We start from the raw sequence: 6,187 nt of genomic DNA on the forward strand, positions 1-6,187 counted from the left end.
CAGTGTAATGAATATTTATTTTCTTTGACTCAAAAGTTCATCTTCATGTATAATTGAGTTAAATCTAGTTAATGCTTTGTTTTGGCAATTTTTCACACAAATTTGCAGGTAGGGAAATAGAGTTTATTGAATCTCTGTTTATGCTAGGATTTGACACATACTAAATCATTTTAATCTTATTTATCATAGATCTACAATGATTAATTTCTCAGTTGTAGAGATTAGAAAATAGACTGAAAGGTGTTAAGGACAATATTTAAAGATGGTGGGAATTAAAACTGGCATAAGTCATTATACTGAAACACATCTTCTGTGCCATTGTTCTCCATATCTGCATTTTATTCTGTGTATATAATCAGAGCCTATATACACAGAATAAAACGAACATCTTATGAAAAGAATCCAATTTCAATGAAGACTAAATAAAAAATAAACAAATGGAACTAAATCAAATTAAAAAGCTTCTGCACAGCCAAAGAAACCACTACCCAAGGAGACCGCTTACAGAATGGGAAAAGATCTTTACATGCCACACATCAGGCAAGAGGTTAATAACAAACATATATGAAGAGCTTGACAAACTCAACAACAAGAAAACAAATGACCCCATCCAAAAATGGGGAGAGGACATGGAGAGAATATTCACCACAGAAGAGATTCAAAAGGCTGAGAAACATAAAAAAAACGCTCCAAGTCATTGACATGCAAATAAAGACAACAGTGAGATACCACTTCACTCCTGTGAGAATGTCATACATCAGAAAAGATAGCAGCAACAAATGCTGGAGAGGTTGTGGTGACAAAGGAACCCTCCTGCACTGCTGGTGGGAATGTAAATTAGTCCAACAGCTGTGGAGAGCAGCTCAGAACTCTCAGAAGGCTAGAAATGGACCTACCCTATGATCCTGCAATTCCTCTCCTGGGGATATATCCTAAGGAACCCAACACAGTTATCCAAAAAGATTTGTGTGTACCTATATTCATAGCAGCACAATCTGTAATAGCCAAAACCTGGAAGCAATCCAGGTGTCCAACAACAGAAGAGTGGCTGAACAAGTTGTTGTATATATACTCAGTGGAATACTACTCAGCTATTAAAAATGGTGATTTCACCATTTTCAGCCCATCTTAGATGGAGCTTGAAGACATCATGTTAAGTGAAATAAGTCAGAAACGGAAGGATGAATATGGGATGATCTCACTCTCAGGCAGAAGTTGAAAGAGAAGATCATGAGAGAAAACACTAAGCAGAACTTAGACTGGAGTTGGTGTGTTGCACCAAAATAAAAGACTCTGGGGTGGGGGTAGGGAGAGAGTTCAGGTCCTGGAACATGATGGCAGAGGGCCTAGGGGAAGTTGGATTATTGTGTGGAAAATTGAGAAATGTTATGTGTGTACAAGCTATTGTATTGACTGTCAACTGTAAACCATTAAGTGCCCAATAAAGAAATTTAAAAAAAAAGGTAATATAGCAGATGAAGTTTGGGATCTTACAAAATAAATAAAATGAACATCTTGGGGGAGAAAGCTCCAAAAATGTATTTAATTCTATGCATTCCCCTCCTTTAAAAAAAATTTTTTTTTTTTACTTTTTATCCTGTGTTCTGAGATTTCGCTACAATCTGGACAATTTAGCATTCTCTAAAAATATTCTGAGCATTCCTATCTTTTTTTTTTCCTATTTCATTCTCTACCATCCCAAACCCTAATATGAAATTTTCCATTTCATCACCTCTGTCAATAAATATCCTGATCTCCTGGGTTCAGATCAATTGTCATCTCCCCATGAGTGTTCCCTAACTACATTAGGTGGATTAACTTATTCTTCCCCAGATGGTCTGTAAATCACTGTCATGGTTTTATATTTTCACCCTTGTAATGATTTGCTAATTATGTGAAAGAAAAGTTTCATGTTATTTACTTGGTTGCTGGAAAAGTTATGATGCATTTTTGCAATAGATGGCACCAGATCATTTTTGGAAATACTAGAGTCATTTGCATCTATGGTATTGATATGTCATTTGACAGTTATAGCTTCATTAAAAGAAACAGAATGATTCGGATGAGTTTTGGATATTTTACAAGTAGAGACAGAAAACCAAACTGCACTTTTGCCCTGTTTTACTGTTTTACTTCCATAAAAGGAAGAACTTGTGTTTGTGAAATGTGTAAAGTTTATGGTGACAATGCTCTACAAAAACTTCAGTGCCAACAGTGGTTCATGAAATTTTGTGCTAGTGATCTCAAGGATGCTTCTTGGTCAGGGAGGCTTACTTAGGTTGATGACGACAAAATAAAGATGTTGATTAAATCAAACTCACATTACAAGGCAAAAGAGATTGCAGAAACAGTAAACACCTATCATTCAAGTGTTCATGAACACCTGAAAAAGCTGCAATACGTAAGCAAGCTTGGTATTTGGGTTCCTCATGAACTCAGAGAAGTTCATTTCATGGTGCATGTAGACATTTGCAATGTGCTCATTAAATGTAAGGAAAATGACCCTTTTTTGAAAGTAGTTGTGTTCTATTATGTCAATGTGAGACCACAGATGTTTGATTACTCCTGAAAAATTACTGGAGCTTGGATGGGATGTGTTGCCACACTCACTATAAGTAACCTTGTATTGTCAGACTTCCACTTGTTTCACTCTTTTCAAGGCTTTTTGTGAGGTATAACTTTCAGTCAGCACCTTGATCAACTTTTCATGGATAAAAATAAGTCTTCTATGAACAAGGAATTATGGAGCCCACTGATAGATGGCAAAAGTTTATCAGACAAAACAGACAACATATTATTTGCCTATTTCATACAATACCATGACTTTGTTGCCGGGATAGCCTGAGGGTACTTCTTACCGAGCTAGTGCTCTCTGGGTTGGAGAGAACTCAACTGGAGCTGATCTAGGCTGCTGTGTGGGAGAGGGACGAGGAACTCGTGCTGCACCAACTTCCGCAGGAGATACACTCTGGAACTCTCGGAGCCGGAAAGCAATTTCCAAGTGTCTTTAATCAGAAGAGCAGCTGTTTTTATACTCTCCAAGTAGGGTGGAAACAGGATGTGATATAGAGAGGGTGGAGAGAAAAGTGACTGGTGAAAATCAGAGTGTGACAAAGAAGGGATCAGTGTGTGACAAGGAGGGGATGGAGCAGGAGAGAATCCTATCATAGAACCACCAATGCCCTGGAGTGCTTTATGTAAAAGTGATTTATGTAAATAGACCAAAGCTTTGGATCAGTAAAATCCCTATATAGGCATATGGCTAAGCAGAAGCCAGGGGGAGGTGGCAACTACCCAACACTTTGTAAAAATGTTAATAATCACTGAATTAACTCCCCTAAACTTACTAACAAGTCCCAGTGATATGAAAAGATAATGCTAGCTTCACTGGCATGCCCAAACCAGGTCTCCCAATTTCATGCACAATATTTTTTAGATACATGTAAAATTGAATACATATCACAAATTTATCAGATATCTATGTTTTGGCATGGGAGATAGCATAATGATTATGTAAAAGACTTTCATGCCTGAGTCATTGAATCTTCAAGCCTATGCACTACAATGCTGAGCACTGCTGTGTATCTTTTCCTGTGTCTCTCTCTCTCTCACTCTCTTTTATTAAAAATATAATAAAGTATTTAAAATATTTCTATGTATTATGCATTGACATTAAAAGTACACATAGGAAAATGAAATAATAATAACAATAAAACTTACCACTTATTTTTCTTTAATTTTGAAAACAATGCACACAATATGTAGTTAGTACTTTGTCCAGTAGATTCACTGGAATTTATATTTATCAGAAAATGTGTGACCATTTCTCAGAAGGGTGGTTAAGAGGATGTTGTGTTTTCTTTTGATCCCAACTTGTAGTGTTGAAAGGTCAAGTTGGCAAAGATAGAATTAAAAGACTAACTGGCAAAATGTTGTATTTAAGTTAGTTAGGCCATAATTAATGCTTCTGAAGATTTTCCTGAATTGCTAGTTACCTCTTTAATATTTGCCTCAGCTTGGCAAATTTTTGGTTTTTGTCGGGAAATGGTGAGCCTCACAAAGCAGTAAGCCACCTCCCCCTGCTCTACCCTGCATTCCTGATACTATGGCCTATCTACATAATTATTGTCTTGCCTGAAAGATCCCTACCCATTCCATTCCTTTGATCTATCTTCTTTCTATCCTCAAGACCCACCTGGCCTGCAGGGTAGTATCATTAACCTTACCAGTTAAACCCCCCGCAACAGTTGCTAAGGAAGTTCCTACCTTTCCAGCCTTTCTCTGCCCCTTTCCTAGCCACTTCTGGGTCGGTCCTTTAAAAAGCCTTGGCTCTCTGATCAATAAAGATATTGCATTGTCTCGCCACCACGTGTTTGGTTCCTGAGTCATCTCCCTCACATAACTGAGTGAGTAGCAGCCCAGGCTTGCTCTGATTGAGTTCTCTCCAACTCAGAGAGTATGCGCCCGGGAAGAGGCAACCCCACACTAGCACCACAAGGTTTGAATAGTCCAGGGTTTGGAAGGTATGTGATGGTGTGCTCTAGAGGAGTTGCAAGCTAGTATAAATAGTTGCTTCCCCTCCCCTTCTTCTTTTAAAATTTTTCTTCTATTTCTTTTTATTTTTAAACTAGAACACTGCTCTACTCTGACTTATAACACTGCTGGAGATTGAATCTGGGACCTTTGCTGCCTCAGGCATGCAAATATTTTTATATAACCACTATGCTATCTTCTCAGTTTAATTTTTTTTAACTTTCAATTTTAGAGATATCTTTAGTAGACATCTACATGTCACTATAGAGACCTTACTTAAAATCAAACTGTCAAAGCAAACTGACAGTCAGTGTCAATTATGACAAAATTGCCTTAGTGGAGAAAATACTTGTAACAAAGAACTTAATGGCAAATCTATCTAGAGTCAGTCTGAGCATGCCATCATCTTAGACTTAAAATTTTCTTTTCTGTTCAAAGTACTATTTAAAGCTGGAAAAATCTTTCCATTTAGTGATTAACCCACTAGTACAGAGTAAAGAGTCTGCCCAGAGACCTCTGATGAAATAATCCATCATTTAAATTATTTTTCTATTTCAGTAAAAGATTTAATTGCTATAATTTTTTAGTAGAGTCCAGCTTTCATTTTATTGACATTCTGATAACCCACTTTTTTAATACAACAAAAACCAAATAAAAAGTAAAGCTAAGGCTGTCTCTGTCTTTCTACCTGGAAAAGTTGGCTTGCAGTGGTGAAGCCCCAGTAATGACAGTCAATAAATAAATAAGCAACCCTAAGATAAAGAGATAAAACTAAACTGGTGTGACAAATAGTGAGCATTTTACTTACAAATAATAGGGGTGTATTTACTTTCAATTAATTCTGTCAATTAAAACATTAATAAGACATCTGATACCCTCTTTAATCACTAGAACTAGTTCTAGATCAAAACTCTGAGTTTATGTATCAGTATGTTAAATGTTTGACATCTAAAGTCCTGTTGCTACCCTTTCTGGTGATAATGCCTCACAAATTGATGACTTTATAACTTAAAGTCATGATAATTTATAATAATGGTACATTTTAATAAGTTAGGTTGTTCTCTGTTTCTGGGAATGATGAGAGAGGAGGCACAAAGAATTAAAATGAAATGTCAGTGGAGTCTCAATGATTTGGAGGCACTTTATTGGATTTTGCTACAGTTTATATAGAGCAAGATTGTAACAAAGAAGCATGAAGTGATCTTTAATTATAACAATGTGTTTTTAGTTAAACCTTGTAAGTAACTTATGCTTATAATCAACCCTGCAGGATCCTTTGTGAGCAAATGACCCATTTAAATATGGCCATTAGATATAAGAAAGGGAGAGATGTTGGGAAATTGTGAGAATGTGGTAGAGCCTGGCAGGGCTTGACCTGAGGAATGCATCTATCCTGTCAGTCTCTCTCTCTACCGAGAGGTTGAACAAAAATGGACAGGAGTAACCCCAAAGGTTTGCCTCATCTTATCAGACTCCCTACCTCATAAACACCTTGCATTCCTGATACTAATGGCCATTAGATAAAAGCTTGGCAGGGCTCACAAAGCACCCTGCATTCCTGATACTATGGCCTATCTACATAATCTTTGTCTTGCCTGAAAGATCCCCACCCATTCCATTCCTTTGATCTATCTTCTTTCTACCCTCAAGACCC

This window comes from Erinaceus europaeus, chromosome 1 (assembly GCF_950295315.1).
Source record: "Erinaceus europaeus chromosome 1, mEriEur2.1, whole genome shotgun sequence".
Lineage (NCBI taxonomy): Eukaryota > Metazoa > Chordata > Mammalia > Eulipotyphla > Erinaceidae > Erinaceus > Erinaceus europaeus.